This window comes from Mustela nivalis, assembly GCF_964662115.1.
Source record: "Mustela nivalis genome assembly, chromosome: 9".
Classification (NCBI taxonomy): Eukaryota; Metazoa; Chordata; class Mammalia; order Carnivora; family Mustelidae; genus Mustela; species Mustela nivalis.
The window spans coordinates 110,103,684-110,112,169 of record NC_139028.1 but is presented as its reverse complement, the minus strand read 5'-3'; the positions used below and the strand labels follow the sequence as shown (position 1 = coordinate 110,112,169).

Sequence of the window (8,486 nt, the reverse complement as noted above, 5' to 3'; positions counted from 1 at the left end):
CGTCACAGCCCTTGCCAGAAGTGATAGGTGTTGGCTACTGCTTGAATTTCATTGGTCTGAACAAGTCACATGGCCACACTGAATTTCAAGGGACCATGGAATTTCAAGGGACACTGAGTTTCAAGGAACCAGCATGCGTTTAGAATGAAGACAGGAAAAACCCAGGAGGGCAGCCCTAATGACACAAGGGATAACTCGGGAAAGGAGGACAAAGACCAGGTCATGGGTGGGCCTTGAATGCTATGTTCAAGAGTGTGGGATTTACCCCCCGTGTGGGGGAGCGCTGAGTAGACGAGTGAGATGCCTGACCGCGGAGAGTGAAGGAGAATGGACCAGGACGGGCCTGCAAGAGAAGAAAGAGCTTAGGAGGAAGGGAGTGCGCAAGACAGAGCCTGGCGGCTGTGGAAATGGGTGGGGGAGGGTGTGGACAGGCTGTGGGAGACGGGGGAGAGGGAGGGGTGCCGGGGAAGAGGCAGAAGGCACAGACGTCCCGGGAGGCTGCTGACCCTGGAAAATCAAGATTTCTGTGAAGTGGAAGGACAGCCTCAAATCTAAAAGGTTTTTTCCAAAACAAGGGACTAGACCTACTCTATGTGAATTTTCACAGTGGAAAAGGACCAAGTTCAGACTGTGAGAGGACAGATTTAACTTGCATTTTGTAACACCTTCTGTTATCAACTTCTCCTCCTTACTTAAACTATTTGCCAAGCACTTTCCACAGAAAGGAGCCTGTGTGTAATATTTGGAAATGTTAATTTCCTTCCTGTTCTCACAGCAGCGGGAGAGAAGGAATGACAGCTTTGCCGTGGTGTAGAACCACTCTGCAGAAAGCTCCTGCCCCAGCCCGGGCTTGGGAAGTGAAGTCACAGGAGAGCACCCACCGGCGGGCAGGTGGGCACAGAAGCGGGTGCCAGGATGGGGAGAAGGGGGAAACCCTCTCTGGGGACCACGGGGGCTGGTGGCTTCCATGCACAGCCAAGGCTGCTTCTTCTCCCGCTCAGCTCTGCAGGGAGGGGCAGTGATTGGCATAGGTGGGTGCTGAGTATGTGGCTTTCAGAGAAGCTGGTGGGACCCCCGAGGGCTGGACGTGGTGGGGGGCACCTGTGTGACTTGCCCAGAGACAGAGGGCATGGGCATGTCACCCTCCGTAGCTGGGGGAGCTCTGGCTATTCGGGTAACCCCCATGTTGTCTGGACCTCACCTCCGTTTGTTCCTGAGCCCACCATAGTCTGCAAATGTCACTGGATTCTGTGGCCAGGAAGGGAGGAAAGATTGAGCTTGAGTTAAGGAAATGAAAGTATGTGACATTGCTTACAAAAGGAGAGGGAGCAGCGTGGAACACTTAAGAACCCAGTGCGGGGAGCCAGAGGGACTGCGTCTGCATCCTAGCTTGGCCTTGACTCGTGCAAACTTGGACAAGTTACTTCCTTTCTCTCTCTGCCTCCCGTTCACCATCTTTACTTTGTTATTATTTATTTATTTAAGTAGGCTCTAGGCCCACCGTGGGGCTCAAACTCAGGACCCTGAGATCAAGAGTCCCTTGCTCTACCGAGTCAGGTGCCTGTCACTGTCTTTAAATAGGGAATACTAACAGAACCTCATGCGTTAATATGTGTAGGATGCTTACCCCCCTTGGTAGGTGCTCTGTGACTCTCGCATAAAGTATTTTGGACCTTAATTCATACATGTTAGACAGCTCTGGGTGGGAAGCCTGTTCGGGATTCAGGGGTTAAGAGGGAGCTGTCACTTAGTGCAATGTTATGATTGAGGGGTCATCTGGTTTTATCTCTGGCTTTATAGATGAGAAATCAGGACCCAGAGAACAGCAAGGACTCAGCCAAGGTCACCCCAGACTGAGACCACTGAATGGCAAAACTTACTGGAGCTCCAAGGCATGGTGAGGCCCATGTCCGAGGCCGGAGTGGGCTTCTCCCTAGCTGTGTGATGTTGGTTCTGGGGGTGTGTCCAGCCTGGGATGAATGGGTTGCCTTGTGGGTCTCGGGCCGGAAGCTGTCTCACGCTACTTTGGTGGGGTCTGCCTAGGGTCGGCTGCCTGCAGGAGAGGTTGTCCTTTCATTCTGACGCCAGCTGGCCCTTGGGCCTGGGGAGCTGTGTTTGCCCGGGCACTTATCATGGCCCATCCCAAGGCCGGTGAGGATAAAAGTGTGGGGAGCTGCGGTGGGACACCAAGGCTTAAAGGTTGGGGGCCCAAGCTGGAGACCGAGCCTGGCCTGTCTTGCGGACCACATCACCGGCAATCACATCACACCCTCCTTCTTGCTTTAAAAAAAAACTGGCGTGTGTGTGCATGCATGCGTGTGAAAGTGTGTAAATGGGTGCGTCTGAATGTGCGCACACGCCTGTGTTTGTGTGTGTGTGACTGTGGGGGCGTGTGGGGGCATTTAATGCCGGAGTGCTAGGTGCTCCTGGTCCAGCTGAGGGCTCCCACCTAGTTCAGCAGAAGGGCTCACTCTCAAAACTAGAAGAGGCTCTTAGCCTTGGTGGGATTCTCGAGCCAATGCTGGCGAGAGCGGCGGGGGTGCAGGACACACCCAGGTTATCCGAGGAGGCATTTCTCCTGGCTTTGGTGCTGCTTTTGTTTCTAGTAGGGCCTGTGACCTGCCTTGGGAAGAGGGATTATAATGGCCCGAGGCGCAGCTCTCAGAGGAGAGAGCCCAGCTCCCCTGCCTGGGGCTGGGCCTTTTCGAGGCCAGACTTCCCTCGTTCCCTACAGGAGCAGCTGGGAGCTTCCATCCGTAGGATTTGTGCAGAGTCACGGCCAGACTGTGCTTGGTCCCTTCCCCGTCCTGTTTCCCCTGCCCCTCCATGGTTTCTCCAAGAGCAACTTTGAAATAAATTTCTTCGACATGAAACCTCATCTTTTGGGCTATTTCTGGGGAGACTGACCTGAAAAGACCCAAGATGGTCGTCTTCTTGTTCAGGCAGCTGATGGACCGAGACCTCGGCCCATTTAGGTTTTCCTCCTAGGTGCACCTGGGTGGTTCAGTGGGTTAAAGCCTCTGCCTTTGGCTCAGGTCATGTCTCAGGGTTTTGGGGTTGAGCCCCACATCAGGCTGTCTGCTCAGCAGGGATCCTGCTTCCTCCTCTCTCCCTGCCTGCCTCTCTGACTACTTGTAATCTCTATCAAATAAATATATAAAATCTTTAAAAAAAAGAAGGTTTCCCTCCTATATCTTCCTAGAACACCCTGAAGTGTTCTCTGCCATATAGCTTTGCCCGTGCTTGATTTTCTGAAACCTCTGTTAGACCACATGCTCCGGAGGGCAGGAATCTCATTTGACTCATTCCTAAGTCCATGGAAAGACATTTGGTTGTTAAAAGATTTTATTTATTCATTTGAAAGGGAGAGAAAGAGAGTGCGAGCTAGTGGGGGGTGGAACAGAGAGGGAGGGGGAAGACCAGAGATTCTGAAGCAGACTCCATGCTCAGCGTGGAGCCTGCTGCAGGACTTGATCTCATGTTCACAAGATCATGATCTGGGCCAAAACCAAAAGTCAGAGACTTAACAAACTGAGCCACCCAGCTGCCCCACGAGATATGATTTTTATTCTCCATAGTCTAATTGTCAAAACAGGCGAGCACATGGGTTGGGTAGTAGGTTACAGGCTCACCTTCTGTAAGCAAGGCCTAAATAACCAAGGCTTAAATAAAATACAATTTCACTTCTCTCTCATGTAATACTCCAGTGGCTCCCTTGTGATGGGGACCCAAATTCTTTCTTGGTGCTTTGATATCTTCAATGCGGGATATTTGTCTCTTGGTCTCGTGTGGCTGCTTGAGCTCTTGTCATTGCATCTGCATTCCAGCCAGCTGGAAGTAGAGAAGGGGAAGCAGGATGTACCCCGTTTCCTAACAGACATAGCCAGAAGTTGTAAATATGATTTCCACTCATATCTCATTGGCTCTAATGAAATCACAGGAGTACTTTGAGGTGAAAGAGAGGCTAGGAAATGTACTCTTTAGCTGGGTGGCCCTAGACTAGGGGTTTGATTACTGAAGAAAGAAGGAGACAATTAACATCCCCCGCTATGCTCTCCTAGTTCAATGCAGATAAGCTGTTACACTGTGAGGACGTACAACCCCCAGATCTCAATGGGTCAACACAACTAAGATTTATTGCTCCCTCACATCTGACATAGGTTAGCAGGGGGCCTTGCTCATCACAGTCACTCAGGGAGAAAAGCTGATGGATGTGCCCTCTTGGTGCAAGGGAAGGGGATGGGCGCCAAACTGGACTCTGGTTTGTGAAGGTGTCTACCTGGAAGTGACCTACAGTAACCTCAGTGCACATTGCAGTGGCCAAAGCAGATTCCACCAGTCTTGCAAACCTGGGGCGGGGGCTGGAGGAGGGTGGGGAAGTGCGATCCATCTGGAATATTTATGACAAGCCATTATGGTCTCCACCTTCATTCACGTGCCTACACTTTTCTTGGCTTCTCCCCACCCTGCCCCTCAGCCTCCTTCTGCCAGCAGATTCAGATTTGGATGAGATTATATGAGAGGACATATACTGGGCTGTTAATAAGTAGGGAAACCAAGGGCAAAAAATGAAAAGAAAAAAAGAATCCCAAACCATAGTTTAAAAAAGCATGCATAATTGCAATTTTGCATTGACAGAAGAGAGTATGTGTGTCTCTGTGTGTGTATGTGTGTGTGTAGTTTCTGTGCAAATTTAATAAAATAATAAAGGAAATAAATCCGTAAAATATATATTCGTTTATCAAACCCAACCAAATAATGATAAAGCAGTGCCATATTAACCATACCCATATCAGGTTTCAGTTTGGGCACTCATTACAAAAGATTTAAAGTGACCATGTCAAGATAAAACTGGATTTTTTTCCCTCTCCCTCCTAAACCAGTCTGGGGGTAGGCCATCCAGAGCCTGAACGGTTTCCACTATGTCACCTCATGGTCCAATATAGCTGCAGGAGTTCCAGGCATCACATCTGAAATTGAAGCAACAGTTGAGAAGGTGGGGAAGGCAAGAGGAGTCACCTCTCAGCTGACTCAGCTCCTTTAAAGCAGACTTCCAAGTAACTCTTCTCAATCCTTCTGCTTATATCACAAAGTCACTTATCTATCTATCTATCTATCTATTTATTTATTTTAGCAGTTTCCACGCCCAGTGGGATCCCAACACAGTGCTTGAACTCTCGATCCTGCGATCAAGACCTGAGCTGAGATCAAGAGTCAGATGCTTAATCAGCTGAGGCATCCAGGCGCCCCTAGTTACCCAGTCATAATCAACAACGAAGGAGTTTGGGAAACGCAGGTGTTTTGTTTTGTTTTTGGTTTTGTTTTTGTTTTTTTAGCTACTGGACACATTGCTATGAAATTAAATATACTCTAATTTTAAAGGAAAGCCAGAGAGTGGATAACTTTGTTGGCAGCTACCAGCCCCTGCCTCAGTGGCACAATTACCTTCTGGCTCGTGCAGGCAGAAGTGCTGAGTGCAGAGGTGGCGTGGCGGGTGGGCACCCAGTGGGAAACCAGCCAGACCAACCTGACATGCAAGTCCAGAAAAAAAATAACATGCAGTCTTCACTGAAGATCTCTTGAAGACCGAAGTGGGGGTTATGTGTACCACACGGTGAAACTTCTTTTAAAAACTGCTTTTCCATCCAGTTCCCAATCCCTCACTCCCCAATACCTCAGCTTCTCAAATATCTTCTTTGTTACACCTGGACTCTGACCTGTCCAGCTCTCCTCACTTCCTCTGACATGACTTCTCCAACCAATAAATGGGCATAACAAGATCCAGTGCTGAGGAGCTAACCAACCAACCAACCAACCAACCAACCAAACAAACAAACAAACAATCACTTTGTAGAAGAGGTTAGAGAGGAAACAATGACTATTTCAACTTTGCTGAGATATTTGGGGGAACAGAGAGCTCCTGTGTCCTCTCAAATTCCAGCCAAGAAGGTGACTTCCCTGAGGCTGGAGATGGTGTCTGTGCACCTTTCTGTCTACAGTTCTTAGCAGTGAATGTATGGGGGTGAAAAAATGAGAGAAGAAGAAGGAGCTGTCTTCTTTGCTCTCTCTCTCTCGCTCTGTGTATGTGTGTGTGTCTTTTGCATCTGTCAGGCTGATTCTGAAATATGAATGAAGTGGGGGATAACTGAGGCACAATATAGGGGACAGAAGTGCCAGTGATAGGACACCAGGACCAAAGGCTAGAGCCACGGGCAGCTGAAAAGAGCCAGGAGTGGAAAAATGGGGGAAACACAGTAGGAAGAGCACCCTTTTCTGGTGCCACCTGCCTCGGATGACTTGAATTTCCTGCCACCTTTTCCTCCCTCCCTCCCTCCTTTGCCCTAATTTTCCATCTTTGGTTATTCAGAAAGGCCCACACCGCAAACCCAGATGACTTGGCAAAGTCCCATTTGATGCGGAAAGTATGCAGCCAGCTGTGTGTCATTTCCCCTCGACACTCTGGGTGGAATCATTGTGTCTGTCCCCTTCACAAGTGGTTAGTGTCATTGTTTTAGGAATTTCTAGCATTTGCAGAAAATGGTGTATAAAATAGTTTCTGCCTGTCCTTCTGGAAGTCACTGTCTAGGGGGAATGAACGGTCAGTTACACAAAAATGTAGTAAATGCTAAGAAATGAAAAAGTGTGGGGTATCTGAAGAACAGACAAGAGGACACTTATCCATCCTTGGGGGCTTTCCAGAAATGGGTCTAACACCCAAAGGGCAGGAATGACAGGAATTCCCAAATAAGTGTGGCTTACGCAAGGTGGTTTACTTCCCTCTCCTGTGAGAGTCCGGAGGCGAGCACCCAGTGGGGTCACGATGCTCCATGGTGTCAGGGCTCAGGACTTTCCCTTATTTCACCTGCTAACACAGTGCCATGAGCAAAAGGATTGTTGAATATAAACTCAAGTTTATGAATATAAACTCAAGTTACTCCATCAGTAGTATTTTCTAATTTTTTTTTTAAGAGAGAGAGAGTGTACATGCACGTGCATGTGAGCGGGGCGGGGGGGAGAGGCACAAGGAGAAGGGAGAGAATCCCAAGCAGGCTCCTTGCTCAGCTTGAGGCAGGATGCAGGGCTAGATCTCACAACCCGGAGATCACCAACTGAGCTGAAATCAAGAGCTGGATGTTCAGTCGTCGGAGCCACCCAGGCACCCTGTGTTTTCTATTTTTTTTTTTTTTTTTTAAAGAGAGAGCACAAGCAGGGGGAGCAGCAGGCAGAGTAGGACCCTGGGATCATGATCTGAGCTGAAGGCAGATGCCCAACCAACTGAGCCACCCAGGTGTTCCTGTTTTCTACTTTTTTACCACCAAAGTAACATATGCAAAAGATTAACTATTATATAGCCCAAAAGGTTTATGATACAAAGTGAAGGTCATCTGCCCTGGTCCCCCTGCCCAACCAATCAAAAACAGTTTCAACCCACTTTCTGACAGCTGCTGTCAAGAGGAGCTGCTCTGACATGTTCAAAGCGAGATGTTTGCAAAACCCAACCAGGATATCCCTCAAATAAACCAGTAGCTGAGACTGCCTTCCTCATGATCCCTTCTGCTCTCTAGGGGTGATCTCTGAGCAAAGTGTGATCACGTGGTCATTAATTCATAGGCTACCTGGCCGCCAGGAGAGGCAAGAAAGAGGAAGCTCTGCCCAACAGGCCTGGTCTTGATCACCAGAGCCAATCAGATCCATTCTCTCTAGAATTAGAAAGAGAAATTTTGAAACTACCTGCTGAAAGGAGTTTTGATGTCACACACACACAAAGAGCAGAGTCAAATGAGGAGGATGAAGCCTTGAATCCTGCTGTGCCCGGTGCTACCAATCCCCCTGGACTTTGTGGTTATGTGACCCAATCATTCCCAGTCTGCAGAAACTGGTTTGAGTTGGCTTTCCTTCACTAGCAATGTTGGTCTTAATTCAGTACCTAACAAGATTGCGAGTTTTGGGTGCTGCGATTTCCTTGGTCTAAGGCTCTCCTCTTGGGATCCCACTTCTACAACACTGCTGTCGTGGACCCTCCTGAGCCAGGGGCGGGGATTCCCCTGGCTGTTCAGTACAGGCTGCCCAGGGAGGAGAGCGCTGACCGGCATCAGGCCCTTCTTCCCAGGTCATCAGTCTCGTGATTCCGGGCAAGGGAGGATGTATAAGGACGTCTGTCATGCACTCCCCACACGGAATGGACTCCAAGTGCCGTCTAGGGCCTCGGGAAACTACGCAGAGTTGTTCCGAGGAACCCGCCAGCCAGTTCAGACTGACAGGCACTGCTCTTAGCCCGGGAAGTGTACACAGACAGGTCCGTGGTTACTCCCGTGTTGGGGCCCAACGGTGTCAGGGCCACGGGCGTATGGTTGGCGTGAAGGATCCTCAGCCTGAGCTCAGACCACCTAGGGCGTTCCCCAGGTGCTGGGATTCCACTCGTTTGTTCTCGGGCCCCTTTTGGGCCGCTCTGAGCAGTCTCCCCCAACGCCGAGCGGGATAAAACA

General features: G+C 49.5%; 1 long non-coding RNA gene across 1 annotated transcript; it reads left to right on the top strand.

Moving 5' to 3' along the window:
- Window positions 1-687: 687 nt before the first annotated feature.
- Window positions 688-2,873, top strand: LOC309873063. Its single transcript, XR_014316178.1, has 2 exons — window positions 688-891; window positions 2,735-2,873. It is a non-coding gene; the product is annotated as an uncharacterized lncRNA (long non-coding RNA).
- The last annotated feature ends 5,613 nt before the right edge of the window (window positions 2,874-8,486 follow it).